The sequence below is a fragment of the Elephantulus edwardii genome, unplaced genomic scaffold (assembly GCF_000299155.1).
Source record: "Elephantulus edwardii isolate Elephantulus edwardi_28Jun2011 unplaced genomic scaffold, EleEdw1.0 scaffold00350, whole genome shotgun sequence".
NCBI lineage: Eukaryota > Metazoa > Chordata > Mammalia > Macroscelidea > Macroscelididae > Elephantulus > Elephantulus edwardii.
Window position 1 is genome coordinate 1,991,915 of NW_006400100.1, and position 26,079 is coordinate 2,017,993.

At 53.8% G+C, this 26,079-nt stretch overlaps 1 pseudogene; it reads right to left on the reverse strand.

Annotated features, from left to right (window-relative positions):
* LOC102863080 overlaps positions 1 to 25,141 on the reverse strand; it is a 28,813-nt pseudogene extending 3,672 nt beyond the window's left edge.
* Positions 25,142 to 26,079: the final 938 nt, after the last annotated feature.

Below are 26,079 nucleotides of genomic sequence, written 5' to 3' on the forward strand. Positions count from 1 at the left end.
AGTCCTAGTGAGCAGGGCGCCAGCCCAGGAACAGCTGTCAGTCCAGGAACAGGTGTCAGTCCAGGAGCAGGTGTCAGCCCAGGAGCAGTTGTCAGTCCTAGTGAGTGGGGCATCAGCCCAGGAACAGCTGTCAGTCCAGGAGCAGGTGTCAGTCCTAGTGAGCGGGGCGTCAGCCCAGGAACAGCTGTCAGCCCAGGAAGAGATGTCAGTCCAGAAACAGGGTGTCTGCCCAGGAGCAGGGTTGTCAGCCCAGGAGTGGGGTGTTAGTCCAGGAGCGGGGTGTCTGCCCAGGAGCAGGGTTGTCAGCCCAGGAGTGGGGTGTCTGGCCAGGAGTGGGGTGTCAGTCCAGGAGCGGGGTGTCTGCCCAGAGCAGGGGTGTCTGCCCAGGAGCGGATTGTCAGTCCAGAAGCAGGGTGTTTGCCCAGGAGTGGGATGTCAGTCCTAGGAGTGGGGTGTCTTCCCAGGAGCGGGTTGTCAGTTCAGAAGCAGGGTGTCTGCCCAGGAGTGGGATGTCTGCCTCAGGAGTGGCGTATCAGTCCAGGAGTGGGCTGTCAGTCCCAGGAGCAGAGTGTCAGCCCCAGGAGCAGTGTGTCTGCCCCAGGAGTGGGGTGTCAGCTCCAGGAGTGGGATATCAGCCCAGGAGCGCGATGTTGGTTTAGGATTGGGATATCAGCCCTAAGAGAAGGGTGTGAGCTCCAGGTGAGGGGTACCAGTGTCACTTCCAGGTCAGCCTGCAACTCCTGACCACAGTAGGGCTGCCCTGGCCTGTGGGCTCCCAGGGGAGATCTGACCCAGGCTGCTGTGGGTAGCCAGGTGGGCAGCAGCTTACCTGTGATGCTGGGGTGGGCCAGCAGGTGCCGCTCTATCTCCAGAGTGCTAAGTTTATAGCCGCCACGCTTGATGATGTCCAATGACGTCCGTCCTCGGACCCAGTACCTGCCGTCCTTGAATACAACTGTGTCATCTGGAGAGAAGGCTGATACTGACACCTCTCCTGGATAACTGTAAGGCTGGATTTGATGGAATCTACGGGCGAGGAGGCCCAACATCGCTGTGTGCAGACGCCATGATGAGTGCAGACGGATGAGTAGGTCCCGAGGTGGGTATAGATGGACGAGTAGGCCCCACGGTGGGTGTAGATGCACGTGTAGGCCTCATAGTGTGTGCAGATGCTGTAGGCCCCATGATGGGTGCAGACGGATGAATAGGCCCCACGGTGGGTGCTGATGGATGAGTAGGCCCCATGGTGGGTGCTGATGGACGAGTAGGCCTCACAGTGCGTGCAGATGAACCTGTAGGCCCTGTGGTGGGTGTAGGCGGACGAGTAGGCCTACAAGTCCATCTGCATGCAGTGTGGGGCCTACATGTCCAATGCAATGTCTCCTGATTGCCTGACTGCTGGTATGAAGGGTGTGAATTGTGGATCCAAATAAGATGAAGTTGTTTTGACAGTTTCCATCTTTTCTCCACCTCTCATGATGTTGCTCATCAATCTAGTGGTGAGTCTTTGTTTTGACATTGAGATGCTGTTTTCTTTGATCTCCTGCAACAAGTGCTTCAAGTCCTCCTCACTTTCAGCAAGGTTGTGTCACCTGCATAATGCAGGTTATTGATGAGTCTTCCTCTGATCCTGATGCCACATTCCTCTTCAGAGTCCAGTTTCTCGAATAACTTGCCCAGCATACAGACTGAATAGACATCGAGAGAGAATACAACCCTGACACACTCCCTACTTAATTTTAAACCACGCAGTGTTCTCTTGCTCTGTTTGCACAACAGCCTCCTGGTCTAGGTTTAGGTTTTACCTGAGCACAATGAAGATTTTCAATGTCAGCTGTAACTTGTTACGATCCACACAGTCAATAAAGCCTAAGCTGACATTCTTGGTATTCTTTACTTTTCAACCAACATCAATCTGACATCAGCAATGGTCTCCCTGTTGCCAAGGCCTCTTCTAAATGCTGCTTGAATTTCTGGCAGTTCCCTATCTATGTACTGTTCTGTTTTTGAATGATCGTTAGCAGTATTTTGCTTGCATGTAGGATTAATGATATTGTTTGATCGTTTCCACACTCTGTTGGAGCACCTTCCTTGGAATGGGAACAAATCTGTTTGGCAGACAGCTGTCCTCCAAATTTCCTGGCCTAGACTGGTGAGTGCATCCAGGGCTACATCTGTTAACAGAAACAAGCCTGAAACCTATGAACAGCGGGCAGACATAGGTACTTGTAAATATGTGCGTGCACATACTGATGTGTGGGTGTGCATGTTGTGGTGAAGTGCTGCTGAGTCATGTACGACTCACAGCGACCCTATGAACAGATCTGAACCTTGTCTTGTCCTGCCCGTCTTCTCACCTCTGACACGCTCAAGCCGCTTGCTGCGGTCACTTCAATCCACCTGGCTGAGGCTTCTCCTCTCCTTCTCAGCCCCTCCACTTTCCAAGTATGTGGAATGTCTGGGCATGGATAAGCCTGCACGTGTGTGTGTGTGTGTGTGTGTGTGTGTGTGTGTGTGTGTCTGAAGGTGTGAACACAACAGGTGTAAGTGTGGGCACGTGTGAGTACACGTATGAGGATGGAAATGTGGGGTATGTGAGCACTTGTGGCTGTTCTGCACCCTCACACTCGGATGCCTTGTTTCACCTGCCCACAGCATCCTGTGCTTTGTGCCGGGCATCCCCACCAGGCTGCCGTTGTGGCACCATTCATAGCGCTGCTCCCTGCGACTGGCCGCAGGCCAGCTCTCCAGTCTGCTAAACAATGTCAGTGCATGTGAGGCCTGGAAGGCAGGAGGGTCTGGACTCCTCGACGGAGGTGCTCCAAGGCCTGCTCCCCTCCAGCTGGGCTGACCTACTGACAGGAGCTGGAGGAGCACACATGGATGTGGGGCTGCCATGCTTCACTGACTGTCACCGCAGTGTGGTGCCCCAGGTGCAGACAGGGCACTGCCCACTGCAGTTGTCCTAAACCCTGTGCTGTGAAGGGGAGGCAGAGGCCCTCCTCAGAGTCCTCATTCCAAATTTACATTAATCATGGCAGAAACCACCATCCCACATATCCCCTGACTTGAGGTATCTTGGCCTCATGCCTGCCTGTTATCCCATAATTCCACATGGACACGTGCCCCCAGCTCTGACGTGTCCCGACTCCATGTCCGACACTCCCCAATTCCACATGGGCACAGATGTCACTGTAAAATGCAAAGCTATAGACTTTCCTAAGACACGGTGATGTGGGAGACAGGTCTTCAAGACCAGGGACCAGGCACAAGGCTTTGGCCCCACAGAAGGATCTCCTCACACAGAAGGGGAAATGGCTAATGGCTGCACTGGGTGTGGCTCTAGGAGGAGGGAGGAGGGAGAAGCAGCTGCATTCTGGGAGGAATAGGCGCACAGCACACTCATGACAGAACAAGTCTCCAGAACACGTGGAGAATGCTCACCAGTGTCACACAGAACACAGCAGAGACAAGAGAAGACACTCCACAAGGAACCATCTGCGCGGCTAACAAGCACACAAGACTATCGGCACCCAAACAGGTTAGGAATGAGGCAAGACCACTCCCCACCAGGTCCCCACCAGGGCTCAAACAGGCCAGTGGTACGCCGAGGGTGCTGGAGTCACGGACATTGCTGGGAATTCCCCACAGCAGGCAAGCAGTCATCAAACTTCCAGGGCTCTGTCCCAGCAGTGCTAGAAGCTTTACTCATAACCCCCCAAACCTGCCAGACACTCTCACAGAGATGCACACAAGCACACCCCATACCACACAGCACACCCCCAACATGCAGGACAAGTGCTGCCCATGCTCACATGGACAAACAGATGAACTCTCTCGTGTATACACGTGTGCACATGCAGTCCTCCACATGGACACACTCATGTACACATACAAGTGTGCGTACACTGTCTTCCACATGGACACACAGATGAACTCATGTACACAGACATGTGTGCATACACTGTCCTCCACATGGACACCCACATGCTGTCCTCCACGTGGACACACAGATGAACTCTCTCATGTACACAGACGTGTGTGCATACACTGTCCTCCACGTGGACACCCAGATGAACTCTCTCATGTACACAGACATGTGTGCATACACTGTCCTCCACATGGACACCCAGATGAACTCTCTCATGTACACAGAGGTGTGTGCATACACTGTCCTCCACATGGACACCCAGATGAACTCTCATGGACATGCAGATGAACTCATGTACACATACATGTGTGTGCACACGCTGTCCTTCATGTGGACACACAGATGAACTTTCCCATGTGTACACATGTGTGCACACGCTGTCCTTCACATGGACACGCAGATGAACTCTCATGTATACACATGTGTGCACACACGCAGTCCTCCACATGGACACACAGATGAACTCTCCCATGTATACACATGTGTGCACACGCTGTGCTCCACTTGGACACACAGATGAACTCTCATGTACACAGTCATGTGTGTGCACACGCTGTCCTCCAGTGGACACACAGATGAACTCATGTACACAGACATGTGTGCACATGCTGTCCTCCTCTGGACGCAGATGCTCACAGTGGCTCTGTGGGAGTGGACATGGGATGGGGGAATGGAGCACGTCCAACATGCAAGAAAGCCACAGACACTACCATTTCCTTAACACCAGTTCAAAAAGCAGTGTCCTGTGAGTGTAGGACAGATGGAGGGAAGGGCCCTTGACCAGGCAGCGGCCCTGAGCCTCAGCACCCAGGACAGTTCTGAAGACCTTCCCAAGGTCAGCTGCTCCCACCTTTGCCTCTCTGCCCTGCAGTCTATCACGGCGTGGCAGGGTCTCCCTTCTAGCCCCTCAAATGACTGAGGAGATCCATAGTGATTCCCATCCCCCAAAAGAGTTGATCCAACAGAAGGTGGAAATTATTGGACAGTACCATTAATATCACATGCAACTTCCAGACGTCCGAGCTGGATTTAGCAGAGGCCATGGTCCCAGGGGTATCATGGCTGATGTCAGATCATCTTAGCAAATACAGAGAATGCAGAAGGATGCCTACCTGTGACTACGCAAAGCCATTTGACTGTGTGGGTCATATAACAAATTGTGACTGACGTTGAGAAGAACGGGAATCCAAGAGCACTTAACTGTGCTCCAGTGAAACCTTCATCTAGAAGAACAGAGCAAGGGAGCAGGGCGTGATTTAAAAGGAAGCTGTGTGCATCACAGCTGTCTTTTTTTCATACCTATCCCATCTATATGCTGAACTAATCACTTGAGAAGCCAGACTTCAGTGAAGAAGAATGTGGATGAGGATCAGAGGAAGATCCATCAACAACCTGCATATGCAGACGACACAACCCTGCTTGCTGAAAGTGAGGGGAACTTGAGGTGCTTTGTAGATCAAAGAACACAGTCGTCAACATGGATTACAGCTCAACATTGAGAAAACAAAAACGCTCACCACCAGCCCAACAGGCAACATCATGATAAGATGGAAAAAGACTGAAGCTGTCAACAATTTCATCTTACTTGGATCCACAATCAACATCCTCAGGACCAGCAGTCAGGAAATCAAGAGACATATCACATTGGGAAAATCAGTGCTTGGGGACCTCTCCTCAGTACTGAAGAGTAAAGATGTCAGTTTAAAGATTATGATGTGCGTGATCTAAGCCATGGCCTTCTCAGTTGTTTGCTATGCCTCTGGAAGTTGGGTAATGAATAAGGTAGGTGCAAGAACAATCAATGCCTTTGAGTTGCAGTGTTGGAGAAGAGCACTGGATATCCCCTGGACTACCAAGGTCTGCTCAGAGAACATTAAACCAGGGTGCTCCCTGGAGGCAAAGAGAGTGAAACTCCATCTCACATACGCTGGGCATGTTGCTATGAGGCCATCAGGCTTACCAAGGTGGAGGGTCGGTGTAAGAGAGGAAGACCCTCAAGAAGATGGATTGATGTGGTTACTATAACAACAGGCTCAAGCATGTCACAGTGTGAAGAGGGCAGAGGAGAGGGCAAGGTTCAGATGTGTTGTTCAAAGGGTTGTGGTAGGTTGCCGTCAACAGCACAGAACAGAACTTTCAGGCCTTGGTGATGGGACGCTAGCAGTTTACACTTCAACTGTGAGCCTGTTGAACTTGCTCTCAATCACAGACTCTTATTTCCTCGTCTCCTCTCCCTCTTTCCGTGATGTGTTGAATCGAAGCTCTCCCCTCGTCAGGATTGGAACCAATATGATGGGGGCGGGGAGAAGGTCAAGGCCAATACAACGTGAGCCGTCAGAGGCAGGACGCCGACACCGCCACGTGGAGAATCAGTGTTTTAGGCACCTGAGTGCCATCAGAGAACCGTGGACGGGATGAGAACCATCTCACTGGCCCCGATTCCAGCCCCTGGGAATGTCCAGACACCCTAGGAAACTAGACACAAATATGCACACTGCCTCCTGGACGCTCTCCTTTCTGGGGACGATGACGAGACTGTCCTTTCAGGAACATGCTTTGCTACCGAGTCTGTCTTTGCTTTTTATCTTTACTTCAGCCCCCCAGCCAAGTCCTCAGGCCACACTCTCCACTCAACACTCCAACAAGGCCTTGGCCTGCCAGCAACAGCTCTTCCGAGGGCCTTGTGCTGCATGCTCACTCAGCCCTCTGAGGGCCTCCCTACACCATGCGGTAAGTACACTGCACTGGCTTGGGAGCTTGGGCACAATCCCCTCTGTGGATGAATAATTTAACTGGGTGAGGACGACGAACCAGGACACTGACCCCACAGGAACACCCTGACTGACAGCTCAGCCCAGGAAGGCCCGGCCTCAGCTGACACAGGCATCACGGGCCCAGGACCCCCTCAGCTGTTCCATCCTAACTCTGCTGAGAGGTCCAGGTGCCGTGCGAGTGACCCTGTGTGACCTGCATCTAGAAGGGGCCTGTTCCTTGAGAACCAACCACCTGACCAGGGAGATGCACCTTGACCTAGAAAGCCCACAGGCCCCTCCTGTGAGGAGCTGCCACCGTGGAGTTAAGCTGTGGGTGCCTGTTGATTTGCATGGAAGAAGAATTGATGTCTTTGAGCTGTGGTGCTGGAGAAGAGTATTGAATGTACCATGAACTGCCAAGAAAATAAACAGATTCATCCTAGAGAGGGTTAAACCAGGCTGCTCCTTGGAGGCAAGGATTCTGGGGCTTCGTCTGACATACTTTGGACATGTTGTAAGGAGGGACCGGTCCTTAGAGAGGGACATCATGCTTAGGAGGGTGGAGGGACGGTGCAGGAGGAGAAGACCCTCTATGAGGTGGACTGATTCAGTGACTGGGGTAATTGGGATGGGAGTGTCAGAGGCAGTGCGATTGGCAAGGACAGAGCAGAGTTTAGGGCTGTTGTACATAGGGTCGCTATGAGTCTCAACAACAACTCCTTTTCTGAAGGTGACTCCGCTTTTCCCTCCTGAAAGCACTGAATAAACACGAGCTCTTCCCCGTGCCCCTAACCTAGCCTATAACTATCCCCTTCACAACCTTCCCCTGAGGAGACAGACTGGGGTGCCCCAGCGCCATCTCTCGCATGCTGACAGAGAAGATGTGTTTTATCCACTCTGTCTGTAAGGCTGGCTTTTCTCACGGTGGCCAGCAGGATCGTGTTTCTCCATGGGCTTCGGGGCTGTCCGTGGGATCTGCCACTGTCCAGACAGGATGCCTGGCAGAGCATGACCCCTAGCCCAGCCCCAGAGCTGGGAGCTGCCTGATGTAAAGCCACTGTAGCCCCTGCAGCAGACTAATCAAGCAACGTTTTGAAGAGTTGATATTAATCAAATGTGTGATGCCAAGAAGCCAATGTTGCCAACAATCTTGGAGAAATTGCCTACTGGGAATTGCCCTCCCTTGGTGCTCAGGTGTGGGTCCAGATTCTGTGTGGACACCAGGAGGCACCTGGGACCCACCTGCTGTGGTGAGTGGGGCCTGGTGATGTCCCACCCATCCTGATGGTGGTAGCGGGGCAGCCTCAAGGGGCATATACAGTACCAGTGTCCATGTTGGGCTCCTCCCTCAGGAGACACAGAGACCCAAAGAGCCGTGCAGGGCAGCATCCCTGGACTGACTGTCTCTCATGGGCCCTCCACACAGGCCCTCTGCCTTCTCAGAACAACGTGTTGGTCTGAAAGAACATGTTCCTGGAGGGAGAAGCTTCTCAGGACAGTGATCTAGATGAGAAATGGGCAGAGCAGAACTAGTCAGTGCCCTGTGCTGGCCAGCTGAGCTCACAGAGCCTGCTGACAGGGACAGCCCCTGCCAGTGAATAGGTGCCCACAGCGGTGTTCCTGGGGCTGACACATACCGGCATGAACTCCCCCTCCCCACACGTGTGTGCACATGCACCGTCAGGGTCTGTATCACGGAGCACTTTGAGGTGGACAGTACCCTCAGCAGCCTTCCACTGCCCTCACCCCAGGGGTGAACACCACCTTCATTGTGCCCACAGTGCTACAGCGGGGAGCCTGGGAGAAAGGACACACAGCTCCTCCCACAGGGGAGCAGCACGCCCAGCTCCCTGCGCTGGCAGCTCCCCACGCCCAGCTCCCCATGCCCAGCTTCCTGCACTGGAAGCTCCCCGTGCTGGCAGCTCCCCGCACCCAGCTCCCCCTGCTGAGTCTCAGGCGACTGGTGAGAAGCTGGGCACCATGTGTGCACACTTTGCCCCTGCCCTCTCCACAGCCTGCCTCTGCCCATTTCCTCAGTGTTAATGGGTCCCAGAAGTGCCTCAGCATTCCCACATTGTGACGTCCACTCTGCCCAGGTGCAGACCCTGGTGGGGACAATCTCCCTGTGTGCACGCAGCGCATGCACAGAGGTGCAGTAGTGGTGGCTGGGGCTGTGTCTGTGTTCCTCAACGTCAGTGATGCTTCCTGACATGCCCAGAGTCTATGCAAGGACAGGGACTTGAGTGTCTCACTTGCAGTCCCATCTCACATGTGGTCACCATCAGGCTCCTGGTAACTGCAGGAGCAGCAGCTCAGTAATTTGAGGCAAAGACACAGGGAAGGAGCGATAAAGGTCAAGTCAAAACCAGCAGCTGAAGATGGTGCCAAAAGCGAAGAAGGAAGCCCCTGCCCCTCCCAAAACTGAAGCCAAAGCAAAGGCATTAAAGGCCAAGAAGGCATCCTGATGGGCATCCACAGCCAAAAAAAACCCCAGAAGACCCACATGCCACCCACCTTCCGGCGGCCTAAGATGCTGAGACTCCGAAGGCAGCCCAAACACCCCCGGAAGAGCGTCCCCCGGAGAAACAAGCTTGACCACGGTGCCAGCATCAAATGTCCCCTGACCACTGAGTCAGCCATGAAGAAGATAGAAGATAACACACTTGTGTTCACTGTGGATGTCAAGGCCAACAAGCACCAAATTAAACAAGCTGTAAAGAAGCTCTGTGACATTGGTGTGACCAAGGTCAACACTCTGATTAGGCCTGATGGAGACAAGAAGGCCTGTGTTCCACTTGTTCCTGACTATGATGCTTGGATGTTGCCAACAAAAGTGGGATCATCTAAACTGAGTCTCGCTGGCTAATTCTAAATACAAATTTTTCTCACCAAAAAAACCAAACAAACCCAAAGCAAAAAACCCCAGCATCTGGACCTCGCCAAGCCAACAGGAGATGAAACGTAAATTAAGAGGGCACCGGCCGGTCCAGTCAGAGCCAGGAGATGCCCATGCTGCCTTACAGGTGCCGCCAATGCCACAGAGGGCTGACATGCCCATGGAACAGCATCAGCGAAACAACACAAGTAGCATTTGCACGTGTGGGACTCTGACATCATGCACGGTGGACACTTCATCAGTCCACACAGCACTTTCCTGCACTGCATGGAGCTCCCCCGGGAGCTAAATGGCTTCCTCACCCCTCACTGCCTGAGGACCCCTCTATTCCACTGCCTTCTTTTTGGAGAGGGAGGACAACACACTTTTCTTTCCTCAGTCGGATGTCTCTTCACCCACTCGGATGTCTCTGTGCCTGCGGCCCTTACGGTCTCGGGTGCGCACAAGGGTGTGATCTTCGTTGAACATGGTACAGTGATCGAGACGCTACCGTACCAACCCCAACAACCCAGGCACCATGAGCGCCCGTCAGCACCGACCACCTGCCCACTTACAGCTGCTCTTCCGCCCAGCAGGCTGAGCAGCAGGCTGTCAGCTCAGTGGCACGAGATGACACCATGTCTCTGACTGCCGCTGGCCAGGAGCGTCTGGGGGAACACACCTCAGAAACAGCCATCAGTGTGGCCCCCAGACCACAGCCTGTGGGGATGAGACAGTGTGCTCCAGATCTGGTGACAGCCACCCTTAGGGGCCTCCACTGACACCTCCTACCCAGCACCGTGGGACTGGGACAGTACCATCATCCACTCTCCACACCAGATGACAAGACACAGTCCTGTACCTTTCCTCACACCTGTGACAGGGACTGACATCCCCATCCCAGTCTTCCTGGGACTGAACTGACCTCTGTTACCCTTACCACACGACCAGACGGACACCAACATCCCGCATGCCAGGCACCATGTGAACCACACGCACCACATGAACGGGACACTATGCCCACACCCCGCCCCCCCCACCCCAGGTGAACGGGACACTACAGTGACTGGCCCCTGCACTGCCCTGCCCTCACCCGGCCTGCCAAAATCCCCCAAAGTGAAGTATAAATAGATCGGATGTGAGGGGCCTGTCTGCGAAGATAGGCCCACAGGCCCTGCTGGGAGAGTGGCTACGAGGGTGTTGGCATGTCACAGCATCCTGTCACAGACAGGGCAGGCGGACATACTGCCACCTCGGCTTCCTGGCCACAGGCCGAGGACAGTCATGCATCCAGTGCACACAAGCTCTGGGGTCTGGCCTGCCTGGGGCTGATGTGACATCCACTCCTCTACCTTCCTGACTACACACACCTCGGCCAGCTCAGGGGCGCCAGGCCACCCTCAGGCAACCCAGAGAGGGCTGAGGTCTCCAGTTCTGCTCATGTTCAATTTCACCCCCAATGGATGCAATCCTCTGGCCACAGCAGCCACCCCTCCCACCTGGATATGAGCCCTGACCACAGCGCAGGAACTGGACAAGCAGCAGCAGATGTGCTGCTGAGATGACTGAGCGAGAAATGCCACTGAGGTGGCCAGGAGACACCCTGACCGCCCCATCAGCTCTAAGTGCTGCCCACTGGGAAGCAAGAACCAGAGGCCATGGTCCTCAGCCCAGGACACACCTTCTGAAGGGGCCATCTCCCCGGAGGCTTCTCTGGGTGGGCTCGGGGCAGAGGTGCTGGGGGGAAGGAGGAGGAAACGAGGGTCCTGACTGTGGGCCACCACCGTAGAGGAGCGGGGGAGGGAGAGAAAAAAATGGGGTGCTGACTGCGGTCCCTAGTATAGACCTGGAGGAAGAGGCGCTCTGCTGTAGAGAAGCTGTGAGGAGGAGGAGGAGAGAGTTGCTGGTGTCAGCAGGGCCACACCGAGACCTGAAATTGGTGTGGGGGTGTGTGCACGCATGTGTCCTACTGTCAGCAGAGGCACCCACCCTGTGAGCTTTATGTCACCACATGCAGAACCCGAAGTCCCTCCTGGCGTCCTACCTGTTTTAAACCAGCCATCAGGAGTGAAGGCAGCCTTTGTCTCTTCTGGCTTGCCCCAGTACTCTCGAAACACAGAGGGGCCGCGGACCAGGAGCTCACCTTCCTTCTCCTCGAAGCCTGGGCTCACCTGCAGGAATAGCAGGGGACACACGTCAGGTGAGCACACACCTCGCTCAGGGTCCTCTCAGAGCCGCTGCAGGCCCCAGGGACCCACTTCTGCTTCCCTATCTATCAGGGCCTGGAGAGTCTGCCTCATAGTAACAGCAGAGAAAGAGGGTGGGGAAGAGGTGGAAGGGCAGGCCTGTGGCCCACAGACAGCCAGAGGGGCTGGGGACAATGCTATGGGACACCTGGGCTACTGCAGCGAACCCTGTCAGGGCAGTGTCTGCGGAGGCCAGTTCCCAGACAAGATGCAACTGGAGGCTCCAGGTGGACACAGGCTTCATGGCACAGAATTTGTTCAGCACTTTCTGGCCTTGAGCAGGTGCGGGCACCATGCCTCCTCTTTCTTGGGAGCTGGACTGAAGCGGGGCAAGGTGCCAACTGTGGTGTGGGGGTCACATTGGTGGTCAACGAGGTGTGTGGACTAAAGGCACCTTAGAGGTTGGGTCTTCAGGCACTGCTCCAACCAGCACCCTCTTTTCTGGTTATACATGGACCAGCACCATGGGGATGTCCTCCATCCCCCAGGTGGCTGTGGCTGTGTCTGAGCCTCGCTGTCCCCAGGTCTTGTGGGCTCTTTCCTTTCTGCGGGCTGTCAGCAGAGACCCCAGCCCTGCGGCCCGTCAGCACAGACCCCAGCCCTGCGGCCCAACGACGTCAGCCCCGAGCGTGACTCTCCCCCAGGAGGACCACAGCACAGGATGGTGGGCAGAGGCCTGGTGCCAGATGAGGACGCTGCATGGAGGAGTGGGGGCACGGGTGGGCGTAGGGTGGGGTCATGGGCAGCGAAGGTGGTGTCCTGGCCCCTACCCTGAACCCCTCTCTCTCACAGGGCCCTCCTCAAGGCCCAGCCCATAGCTCCCACTGCTGTGTCCTTCTGAATGGCTATGGTGGCTCTGGGGACTCCATGGACAGTCTGATTCCCAGGGAACTGTCTGGCCTGGCCTGTGGGATCCAGCATTGCCACCCCAAGACCGCAGGACACCAGATGTTCTGGCGACCACACACAGATAACAACATGGGATGGGACGCCCTTCATGGATGCCCACGTGTGGCTGGGTCAGGGGTCAGAGGACCTAAGCCCATTTTTCACTGGGGGTCAGTGCCAGCTGAATGGACTTGTTAGAGACTAGGGCATCCCAAAGACAGAGAGCAGTGGCTGCTGCTGGCCAGCGTATGCTGTGCCCAGCACGTGGGACTGCCTCGTCCTGCCTATGACAGATGGTGGAGGGGTGAGTGGGGTGCAGTGGGGAGCAGAGATCTGGTGGCTGAGGGAGGACAGGTGGACATAAGCAGCTCTGTCTGGGGGGACAGTTTGCAAAAGCACAAGATAATGAAAACTTTTAGGGGCAAAAAAGGAGGTGCAGACTGCTTTCCTCTGCTATTAGGCCAACCTCCATGCTGGGACAGCACCCTTGTGTTGTGGACTGTACCCTTGCTCTGTATATGGCACCTCCAGTCTGTGGATGGCATGTCCACTATGTGGACGACCTCCTCGTTCTGTGGACGGCACCTCCGTTCTATGGACTATTTCCCTGAACTGTGGACAGCACCCGTGTTCTGCGGATGGCCTCCCCATTCTGTGGGTGGCACTCCTGCTCTGTGGACAGGACCCATGCTCTGTGGACCACAATGAGTGGCTCAGAAGGTGAACAGCCATGCGTGCCTGCAGACAGCCCCGCTGTCACTGGCTGGTGTGAGGGACCAAAATGACAAACAAATGTTAAAGGAGGACAGAGCCGCGAGGTCACCACGGAGCTGCTGGGAGCTGTGGGAAAGCCTGGGGTCGTGTGGGCAGCTGTGCTGGGGTGCGGGGAGATGGGCAGGGAGATGGGAGTAGAGCATGCGGAGATGGTTTGGGAAGTCAGGGGGCCGTGGGGGCAGCTGTGGGGTGCTGGGAGACAGGTGGGGAGACACTGTGGGAAGGCAGGGACCATGTGGGCAGCTGTGGGGTGTGGGGAGACAGGTGGAGAGATGGGGTAGAGCATGGGGAGTCGGTGTGGAAGGCAGGGGGCCATGTGGGCAGCTGTGGGGTGTGGGGAGACGGGCTGGCTGTGCAGATGGGGCGGGAAAGGGGAAGACAGAGCAGAAGGGGCAGAGATGAGGGGGTGGGGGTGATGAGGGCAGGGAGCCCAGGCTGTGGGGGATGAGGAAAGACAAGGTAGTGGGGAGCAGAGGGAGTGCCCCCCACTCCCTACAATGCTCAGAGAGCAGATTTAGGGACCACTCACAGTCCCTGTCACATATCTGCATATGAACCTCAAGTGGTGCCCCCAATGTCCACACACAGCCCTTGCCCCATCCACACCCAGCTCCGGCCCTAGAACACATCCATGACAGGTACCCATGTCTGCCCTAGATCACATCCACGCACAATCCCCCTAACACGTCTGTGTGGGCGATAACTTCCACCACACGTGTGTGTGCGGCCCGCAGTATCTTGGTCCCCTTATTCCCTTCTGCGTGCACAGTGTAGGAGCCAGCCTCCCTCTCGGGGCTCTCTGAGACGATGCGTACCTCCACTCCGGGCAGTGGGGTTCCTACAGAACCTGCAGAAAGGGGAGACGCAACACCAATTCAGAGTCAGAGGGCTGGCAGCATGAGCCCATGAAGGCATGTCCAGGGTGGTGTGCAAGCCAGCAGACAGCACAGGTTCATGACCAGCAGCAGAGGACACGGTGGCCGCTGCACCTGAAGCCGGTGTATGAGGCCCGACTGCACGAGTCTGATGAGCTCTCCACTGCCTTTCACAATCAGGTGTTCTAGGATCCCTATTCTTCTCAGGGTTAACCACAATAAGTGATTCACACAGTCAAATGCCTCTGCATATTCAATAAAACATAGACATTCTTCTGGTAATCTCTGCTTTCAGCCAACATCCATTTGACATTGGTTAGATGTTCCTGGTGCCATGGCCTCTACTAAACCCAGCTTTTATTTCTGGTAGTTCTCTGTCAATGTGCTGTTCCTGTCATTTTTGGACAATATTTAGCAGGATTTTGCTTGTGTGTGGTATCGGAGGTGTGATCATCTCCACACTCTGCTGGATCATCTTGTCCAGGAATGGGAATACATATGGCTCTCTTCCGGTCAGTTGGCCAGGTGGCTGCCCTCTACATTTCTTGGCACACCTGGTGAGCATGCCCAGGGCTGCATCTCTTTGTTGAAATATGTCAATTGGCATTCCATCAATTTCTGGGGCTTTGTTTTTGACCAATTCCTCCAGAGCAGCTTGAATGTCCTCGTTCATCACCACTGCCTCTTGATCAGAATTTCATGAAATTCTTCTGTCAGCCAATTCTTTATCGTATAGTGACTCTGTGTACTCCTTCTATCTTATTTTGATGCTTCCTGGATCATTCAATATTCTGTCCATAGCATCCTTAAGTATTGCAATTCGAGGCTTAAATCTGTTCTTCAGTTTAGCTTAAGAAATGCCAAGCAAGTTTGTCCTTTTTGATTTTCTGACTCCAGCTCTCTGCACATTTTAATACTTTGCTTTGTCTTCCCAAGCTGCCCTCTGAAATCTTTTCAGCTCCTTAATTTCCCAATTTCTTTCCTTTGCTTTGGGTTCTCAATATTCTAGTGCAATATTCAGAGTCTCTTCTGACATCCATCTCAGTCTTGTCTTCCTCCTCTGTCTTTGTCATGACCTTCTGCATTCTTTTCTGGATGATATTCTTGATATCCTCCCACAGCTCATCTGGTCTTCGTTCAAGGGCTCTAACCTGTTCCAGATTAAATTCAGGTAGGACAGACTTAAAGTCAAATTCTGGTTGTAATAGATTTAATTTTCTTTAGCTTCAGTTTGAATTGCATGAGTAGTTGATGGTCTGTTCCACAATCAGCACCTGGCCTAGTATTCACAGTTGGTAATGAGCTTCTCCAGTGATTCTTTCCACAGATTTAACAATCTGATTCCTGTTTAGACCATCAGGTAAAGTCCATGTGTAAAGCTGCTGTTTCTTATAAAAGGTATTTGCCTACAATCCCAGAGGTATGTGGTTCGAATCCACCAGATGTTCTGCTGGAGAAGGAGGGGCAATCTCCTCCTGTACCAGTCAGATCCGATTTGACGGTACACACAAACAAAATAATAAAATAATTTTTTTTTAAAAAAAAAGTATTTGCAATGAATAAATCATTGATCATGAAAAATTCTATCATTCTATCTCCAGCCTCACTGAGGAGAATGGGAATCCCAGATGACTTGTGCTCATGTGAAACCAATACTTGGACCAGGAGGCAATCATCAGAACAGAGCAGGGAAACACTGCATGGTTCAAAACTAGGAAAGGACTGCATCAGCATCCTGTCTCCATACCTTTCAATCTAGATTCAAAACAGATCATTCGGGTGCTGGGCTTTACAAAGAGGAATGTGGCATCAAAATTAGAGGAAGACTCATCAACAACCTGCATTATGCAGGTGACACAACCTCGTTTGATGAAAACTCAGGAAGACCTGAAGCATTTGCTGCAGAATCAAGGACTGCAGTCTTCAATATGGATTGAAGTTCAACATCATAAAGACAAAGATTCTCACCACTGGGCCAGTTTCATGATAGACAGAGAAGAGACTGAGGTTGTTAACAATTTCAGCTTGCTTGGTTCCACAATCAACACTCTTGGCACCAGCAATCAGGAAATAAAAAAAGTTTACACTGGAAAATCGACTGTCACGGACCTCTCCATAGTGCTAAAGAGCAACAATGTCTGTCTAGAGACTAAGGTGCACCTGATCCAAGCCATGGTTTACGTAATTACTTGCTATGAATTAAAGAGCTGGACAATGACTAAGCATGACAAGAAAAATCAATGCCTTTGAGCTCTGGTGCTGGAAAAGAGTCCTGAACATTCCTTGGACTGCCAAGAGAACAAACAGGTTTGTTAAACCAAGTTGCTCCTTAGAGGAAAGGATTTTGAAGCTCTGTCTGACACGCTTTGAGCATGCTTCCAGGAAGGACCAGTTCTTGGAGAGGGACGTCATGCTTGAAAGGGTGGAGGGACAGCACAAGCGAGTAAGTGTCTGGATAAGATGGACTGACTCAGTGCCTGGGGTAAAGAGGGTAGACGTGTTAGAGACAGTTAAATTGGCTCAAGATAGAGTTCAAAGCTGTTGTACATAGGGTTGCTATTAGTTGCAGGTGACTTGTCAGCACATAACCACCACCACCAAGACCACAACAGTGGTGTCCTGGTGAGGACTCTAGGGAGCTTTGGTGGCCTAGTGGCAAGAAGCTGCGCTATAATCCCAAAAGTCGTGGTTCAGAACCACCAGCTGCTGTGTGGGAGAAGGCTGTGCAGTCTCCTCCCTTGTGATTAACTGCCTCTGACAACCCACTGGAGGGCCAACTCTGGGTCGGTTCTGACTCGACGGTACACAGCTACTACTGGTATCCTGCAGGAAGCTTTGGAGGCCTAGTGGTAAGCAGTTCTGCTGCAATTCTGAAGGCATGTGGTTCAAACCCTCCAGCTGTTCTGCGGGACAAAGATGGTCAGTCTCTACCCATGCAATTACTGCCTCTGAAAATCCACTCAAGGGTCAGCTATAAATCAGCTCCAACTCAATGGCACACAACAGCAGCAACAGTGGTGCTCTGTAGGCTCCACACTGACCACAGTCTTCGGGACACCCGTCCACCACGGGACACCTCATCTGCCGTGAGCTACCCTGTCTACCGCAGGACACCTCGTCTGCCGTGAGACACCCCCCCCCCTCTGCAGGACACCTCGTCTGCCATGAGCCCCGCCCCCCATCCTCTGCAGGATACCTTGTCTGCCATGAGCTACCCTATCTACTGCAGGACACCTCGTCTGCTGTGAGCCCTCCATCCTCCGCAGGACACCTTATCTGCTGTGAGCCCCCCGTCCTCTGCAGGACTCCTCATCTGCCGTGAGCACCCCCCCCCATCCTCTACAGGACACCTTGTCTGCCATGAGCTACCCTGTCTACCGCAGGACACCTCGTCTGCCGTGAGCACCCCCACGTCCTCTGCAGGACACCTCGTCTGCCATGAGCCCCGCCCCCCATCCTCTGCAGGATACCTTGTCTGTAGTGAACCACTCCGTCCTCAGCAGGACACCTTCTCTGCCATGAGCCACCATGTCCATCTGGGGTCACCCCCCTGGCCGTGAGCCACCCTGTCCACACTAGGACACTATGCCTACTTTGGAGAACCCTGTCCATTGCAGGACCCTGTGTCCACCATGAGACATTGCACCTGCTGTTGTGAGTTACTCTGTCTACTGTGGGACACTTCTCTACTGTGGGATGCCATGTCCACTGTGGGTCACTCTGTCCACTGCAGGACGTCCATTTGCTGCAGGACGTCCCTATGGGATACCATGTCCTTGCCCTGGACCAGCTCAGGGCAGCAGTCATATCCACCACGGGTGGTCTGCTCAGGATTCACAAAAAATTCTGAGTCGGTGCCTGTCAGGAGCTAGGGTGATGGATGCCAACAGAGGACACACAGGGCCTGGACAGGAGCCTTTTGACACCGTGTGAAGTGCTATGGGGTCTCCAGAGCCCTGATACACACGAAACGCTCAACATACACATGAAACCCCGACGCAACTATGAGAAAACAAAAAGATACTGTTATGAAGCCAACAGGGCTCTGAGGGGACCATCAACACCCCCACTGCAACGAAGGACACAAAGGGACAGCAGCGGGATGTGAGGGCTAACTACCCGCCTGACAGCAGCCACACTGGGCTGACCGCAGGTCGTGTTTGTGTGGTTCGCATGTGCCGAGATAGACTGACGCCTAGCTGACCATAAAGCAGCTGTCAGAGGCTTGAGGCCACAGTGGAGGAGACTGCCCACCTTTGCCCTGCTGAGCAGCTGGTGCATTCAAACTGCTTTCTTACCAATAGGCCCCTGACTTTGCTAATTACAGTGTAGAGATTGTCAAACTACATGTCCAAAATGAAGAATCAAGTAAATACTGCTCAAGAAACATAATTTAAAATATAAAAACAGAGGCAATTTTTAAAAAAGGCTAGAGAAGCAAATGCTCAGGCAAATGCTCATCAAAACAATGTGCAGTATGAAGAGGGTAAAACTGATGGATGGGACCTTCTTAAAAGAGTAAATCCCTGTGCTCATCAAAAACTCTTTCCAAGAAGGTGAAAAAGAAAACCGACAGACTGGGAACAAACATTTGGCAATACTATCTCAGATGAGAGTCTCATAATGAAAGTTTCCAGAATACTCGTGGGCGTCCACAAGAAAGAGATTGATAATACAATTACAAAATGGGCCAAAGACATGGAAATAATTTTCACAGAGGAAGATATTCGAATGGCCAACAGACACATGAAGAAATGCTCAAAATCACTGCCAACTAATGAGATACAAATCAAAACCACAATGAGATACCATCTCACTCCAGTAGCAGTGGCAAAGTGTAACAAAACGGCAACTAATAGATGTTGGAGAGGATGTGGTGAGAGAGGAACTCTTATACGTTGTTGGTGGGCTTGTAACATGGTACAACTGTTCTTGGAGGCAGTTTGGCGCTTCCTCGAAAAGCTGAACAGAGAAATTCCATATGACCCAGCTATTCCACTACTTGGAATACACCCTGAGAAAATGAGAACTGAAGCTCAAATGGAGACTTGTACACCAATGCTCATAGCAGCGTTATCCACCATCGCAAGAATATGGAAATAGCCCAGACGTCCAACAACGACGAATGGATTGAGAAGTTGTGGTACTATGTAGGATGCAGGAGCAATGATTTTGTAAATTACTACCTAATTTGGTAGGGACTGGAGAGCATTATGCTGAGTGAACTAAGTCAGTCCCATAAGGAAAAATATCGTATAAAGCTATTCTCTTAGAATGAGCACAAGGATCCAAGGTGGAGGAAGGGTGGAAGCCGAGGGGTGAAGAGGGGCAGGGGGTGGAATAGTTAGTCATAGGGTTACACAATCTGATAGGATGGTGGTGAAGGAAATGGGAAAGATCTGGTATGAAAAGCAATGTATTCAAACTTTGTAAATAAATCAGTATAAAATTTAAAAATTTTAAAAAGCATAGTAGGTTCACTAGTATCCACAGAGCTCACCTCATGATGACCAGAGGCCCACCCTTTTCAATGTTTACACATGGTGACAAGCTTGTGAAGATCTGGGCACTGGGGCAGATCACCCGACGGCATCCAGAGGCTGAGGGCCCGAGAGCTGCTCCTGTGCAGAGCTCAGCCTGGTGGCCCCGTCCAGGCCCCCGTCGTTCAGGGCTGTGACGGGCGGCATTCCGTCGCCAGCAGCCAGCACCACCTCTCAGAAGCAAAGAGAACAAGGCACAGAGGTCTGTGAGAGAAGAGCCAAGCCGCACTGCCAGTTAAATCAAGAACCAGGAGAGGCAGAGCCTCACTAAGTATTTAGAGACTCAGGAGTGCGGTTTTAAATTACAGGTAGAGCAAAGAAAGGGAGAGGACGAGGTGGAAGCGTTCTGAATGAGATGAAGTCACAAGACAAACAGGTGAGACAGAGCTAACGCAGCCCACGAGAAGTCGAACGCACCACGTGTCCATATTAGAATAGAAACAAAGGCTCGATGAGTGCTGATGGCAAAGAATCATCACTATTTGTTCTGTATCTATAGTCCATTGCCAGAAGAAATACCAGACCCATCTTGGAAGAAGTAAGCTGGAATGTTCCTCAGAAGCGAGGAGGATACCCTATACACAAAATTAGTTCTGGGCGGGGACCCCACGTCAGGTCAGGGGGTCCCAACACAGCACTCAGCAGCCACAGGACACAGAGGAGGAGCCAGGGCGTGGGAAGTGTGTGCATCTGTGCACATGTGTCAGGAGCTTCTCAGACTCCCTGTGGAGTCACAGACATCACAACCTGTGGGAAGGGCTGTCAACCAGGAGGCTGACAAGAGATTCAGCGTGCTCAGGGATCTTGGGGGAGCTGGCCACTTGGACCCCTCCTCTGCATGGCTCTGCTGAAATCCCAGGCTGCCAGCCTCATCTAGCGAGGGAAAGGCTGGAACCCTCCCGAATCCAGGTTTCCCGCAGCCCACGTGAGTGTCCTTTCCAAGGACATGCATTCTGTCACGCTAGTTCTGCTCCCCCAGAGCCAAGATGGAAAGCTCCAGGCCCAAAGTCCCTAGGACTGCCCAGGTCACCATGCTCCCAGGCTCTGCTCATGGTGGGCAGCCAGTCTCCTTCTCGGAAGGGCTCTGCTTAACGCAGGCCCCTGCTTTCTCGGTTTTACTGTAGTAAATCTCTGACCCTGGGCTAAGCAAAGTTACTTAGATACAACCTCGGATTAGGATATGTAAGAGAACAAACGGATGAACTAACAACTTCGGCTCCTTAAAAACAACTTTCAAGACAAAGGAAGACAAAGCCACAACTAGGAAGAATCTATCTGCAACCCCCACCTGATGAAGACCCAGATCTGATGGAGCAACTTCCCCGGCCAGGTCTCTTCATGTAATCCAGGTGTCAGGTGAGCCCACAGAAAGGGGCTCAGAGGCACCAGGGCTCAGCTACCCTCCCAAAGAGGGGTCATGCAACATCGAGTGCCTGTACCAGGTAAACAAACAACCCAACAAGCCCATGTCCAGGGATCTATTTAGGTTCGTGTTTCTAGGGGCCTGGATGATAAGAGTCCTGCCTCAGGGAGTAGGTGAGCAACAGCTGTCCAGCCATATGGAGCCCTGTGGTGGTCAGGGAGGGCCAATATGCCCAAATGGGCCCAGCATATCTTGACTGACTGAGTGCACTGTGGGAGGCCCTGGCCTGGTCACTGGGATTTGGGCTCAGCAGTTCCTGTTCCAGCTGAGCTTATAGAGGAGAAGACCCAAACATTTCAGAAGGCCAGTCAGACGGCAGGGCCCGAACCTGGGAAGGGGACAGGCAGGAAGCAGCAGGATTCCTGTGCTTCTCAGCTGGGCGTGCTCAGGGCACTGGACCCCTAGTGAGATGGAGGAGACTTCAAGTGGTAAAGAGCAGGAACAGATGGCTATGGTCACATGGTGAGGAGCCCTGTCTCCCCAAGTAACCCAGAGAGGCTGTGCAGGTGCTAGGGGGCCAGGCTTGTGGTCTGATGTACTAGTTTCACAGAGCAGTTGCTTCAGTATCCCCTCCGCCACGCCCCCACCATCCCTTCAGGCCTGAATGCTGCCATCTGCAGATGGCCCCCCAGAGCCCCGGACGCAGTACAGCAGTGAGGAAGCTCATACCTGGCAGGCGGGCCGCAGTCAGGGGGTTGGACAGGGCCATGCCAATCTCCATCATGCCGTACCTCTCCAGCAGCACGTGGCCTGTGATGTCCCTCCACTTCTCCAGCACTGGGACGGGCAGCATGGCTGAGCCCGAGACCATGAGCCTGCGAGACAGCAGAGCGTCAGCCTGGCCACCCACCTCTGCCTCAGCCCGGCCACATCACCTCGTGCAGTGTGGTGACAGCAAAAACCTAACTGTGACTTCCAGGGACATCAGTAAACAGGTCTTCTAAGGAGGAGAACACAGCTCTCGGGGTCCTGGTGGCACTCACCTGCAGGGACCAAGATGTCCACACAGATGGTCATAGAGAAGAGACTGAGAACAGGAGGGTGGGTCCAGGATGGACTCCGCAGACTAGGGCAGGGAGCCAAGTGCCCAGCAAGTGGAAGAAGTACTCCCTACACCCTGAACTTGGGACAAGACTCTGGGGATGGTGGTCTCAATGACTGCAACGGTACCCACGTCACAATCGGGATCCTGTCCCCACAGCATTCACATCACAGTCGGGGATCCTGTCCCCACAGCGTCCACGTCACAGTCGGGGATCCTGTCCCCACAGCGCCCACGTCACAGTCAGGATCCTGTCCCCACAGCGCCCACGTCAGTCAGGATTCTGTCCCCACAGCGCCTACGTCACAGACGGGATCCTGTCTGTCCCCATAGCGTCCACGTCACAGTCGGGATTCTGTCCCCACAGCGCCCATGTCACAGTCGGAATCCTGTATGTCCCCACAGCGCCCATGTCACAGTCGGGGATCCTGTCCTGACACTATCCATGTGAGTCAGGGCTCCCTAGCTAGTTTTTTAACCTCACTTCCCTGACCTATTAGTGCAGCGAGGACAATTCCTGAGCTCATGTTGGGGTGTGGAATACAGGGCCCGCACAGTGTATTCTAGCTCCCCAACGGCTGATCCCATGGTTGTTGAAAGAACCTTCTTCTCACCCTACCCAGAACTGTGCCCATCATGTCTGACCTGTTGTCAAGCGGCTGCCCACCACCGCTATGAAGTGGGATCACAACAGGAGAGATTATCTTTATGAGAAAAGAGCAAAGGAATGGACTGACATGCCATCAGATATCAGTACAAGCATTCTTCCAGACAATCTCCATCCTCCTGGGGAACACTGCTGTGCAGAGGCCTCAGCTATGCGACCCCTCCAGGTGCCTGGTGAGTGCCGAGAACACCACATGGGGGAGGGAGGAAAAAGCATTTGGGTTGGTGGCAAAGGTCAGAAAGTGTCCCAGGAGGGACAACTCGGTGACCTGCCATCTGAAGATGGCAGCACTGTGGGGACAAAAGTAGCAGCGATCTGTGTCCAAGGATGGGGAAGAGTGGATTTCTTGCTCACCAGTGCCCCTCAATTCCACCCAGAGTCCACACAGGAGGGACGGACCTTGGCTCCCTGGCCCTCAGCAGAGCCTGTCCAGGAGGGTGTGGGCCCGCAGGCCAGCAGGAAGCTCACCTGACTCTCTCATGGCACAGGCCCGCACGTACTCCTGGACGTGAGGCTGTGTGAAGTGCTGGTCGTAGTAGTCCACCAGCTTGGAGTAGATCGTGGGCACTGGCATGAAGACATTAATGCGTGGACTCTCAGAGCTCAAGAACTTCTCCCACACCTGGAGGAATGTAGATTGCAGGCAGAGGGGCACTGAGTGTGGGGAGCATACAGCTGCTGACGCCTCACCAGAGGTCCCGCTCACCTGCTGGGCACTGAACTCGGGCAGCATCACACAGCTGGCACACACCTAGAGAGGGCACAACAGTTTGCTGACCACACCATGGACATGATGCAGTGGGAGCACGTGCAGAATGATGTGCTCTGGTGTCCACGCCCACTTATCCACCAAGCCTGTCACCTGCATGAAGACCCAGGTACCATTCAGAGATGAGGGGCTCAAAGAGGGGTGGGGAACTCATGACCCCAGGTCTCTGTGTATGTGTGTGACCCCAGGTAAATATCAAGTTTATCTGGAAAATAAACGACAAGGTCCTAGTCACAACACTGAGCGCTCGCTGCATGGCTGGCCTCTTTGGAAAACACCTGATAATCATCCATACTGGTCAGCTCTGGGGGTTCCCTGCTCCGTAAGAGCTCGAGTCCTTTGCATGGAGGTGGCTCCATCAGCCAGCCTGTACTGACCACAGTATTGTTATGTCCACAATGACCAACTATGCCAAGTATCCCAATAGGCTCCGTGCAGCAGGAATACTGCTAAAAAGCCTCCTTGTCCACTTCATAGCCAATGGACACAGCACGCCCTCTGCAGCGCAGGGACTGACCACCATGCTTACGGGCGATGGACACACCATACCCTTCAGCAGTGCAGGGACTGACCACTGTGCTTACGGGTGATGGGGCACGCCCTCTGAAGTGTGGGACTGACCACCGTGTTTATAGGAGATGGACACAGCACGCCCTCCGCAGCGTGGGGACTCACCATGGCACTGAGGTCGTGATGGGTGCTGAGGACTCCCTTGGGCGGGCCCGTGGTACCGCTCGTCTAGATGATCATGGCACCCTGCTCCTTCCAGTTCCACTCTGCCCAGTCAGGTGCTGGCCCTTCTTCTCCTCTTGGGCCCTCTGCTGTCCCAGTGCAGAGGTCAGAGGAAAAAGGCAGCAGTGGGACCCCCAGTCTGCTGGCCACAGGGCCTATGAGCTCCAGGTGCTCAGGGCTGGCCAGGACCACGGAGCTGCAGGAGTCCCGGATGAAGTACTCCAGGTGGGGTGTGGGGTGCTTGCTGTGTAGGGGGACCGCGATACCGCCGTTCATCCAGGAGGCCCACTGTGCCACCACGTAGGAGGCATCATTGGGACACAGGAAGGAGACCCACTCCTGGCCAAGGTCACGGCCAGGGCAGGCCCAGAGCCTGCAGATCTTCTGGGACATGCGCAGGCTCCGCCAGTACAGGTCCTCATATGTGTGGTGGCCACATGCCAGTCCACGACAGCTGTCCTGTCCCTGAAAGCCAATGCCCGGATGAACACGGGGGCGCTGCTGTCAGGGTGCAAGGATGAGGCTGTGTGCAGAAGGCCCAAACATCTGTGCCTCTGAGAGGCTGGCCAGCCCAAGGCCCAGGCCCAGGCCAGGCGCCAGAGGGGCAGCTTCATGGAGGGGTGCATGACGCGGGTGGTGTCGTAGGCTGTTGGGCAGTCCTGGGGCCAGGAAAGAAGAGTGTTAGGATGGAACTGTGGCCCCACCCAAAAAGATGTGCTCAGGTACTAGGCCCAGCATCTGTGACAACCTTCCAGGGAATCAGGGCCCTGGAAGGCACTCACACAGGGCAGGTAGGTCCTAACCCTGCACCGTGCTGAGAAGGCAGAGGTCTGGGTGCCAGTAGAAAGCTGCTAGGACAGATCCCGGCGCATGTGCTTCATGAGAAAGGGTGAGAACACCTTCTACATCACTTGGGACCACTTCCAATTGAGGTTCAACGACTCCAGTGAACTCATCTCCCCTCAAGGTGACGAGCAGGAAGGCCTAAAGCTAACTTGGCCACTGACCTGGGCCATAGCACCTGATGTGCCCATCCTGGGGCGGGGGGCAGTGCCTGCCCGATCGTGGGGGGCAGTGCATGCCCAGTCCTGGAGGGCACTGCCTGCCCAGTCCTGGGGGCACTGTCCATCCTACCATGAAGAAGACAACCACTGATGGAGTTCAAGTCCCTCTAGACAGTCATCTCCAATCCCGTGGGCACTGCCCACTCAGGCTGGGTAGCCGACAACCATTGACCTGGGCTAAAACTCCTTTCCACGTTACCATGTAGACAGCTGGTGACCTACATTAAAGTCCTGCAGACAGGCTCCACCTCCAGCCTCGCAGGCACAGCCTGTCCGGGCCTCCCACCGTCCTGCTCACTCCTGCCATGTGGCCGACAACCAGTGACCTGGGCTAAAACCTTTGACCTACCAGTTCCCATTGGCACTGCAAGTGGCCTTTGGAAGCAAGAGTGTTTAAATCCTCTGTGGAGGACGTCTGACCACTACACTCCGGGCTGGGGACAATTCCGAGGTCGAGCTGTAGGAGCCTAAGGAGAAAATCCTTGCACACCTACTCCTCT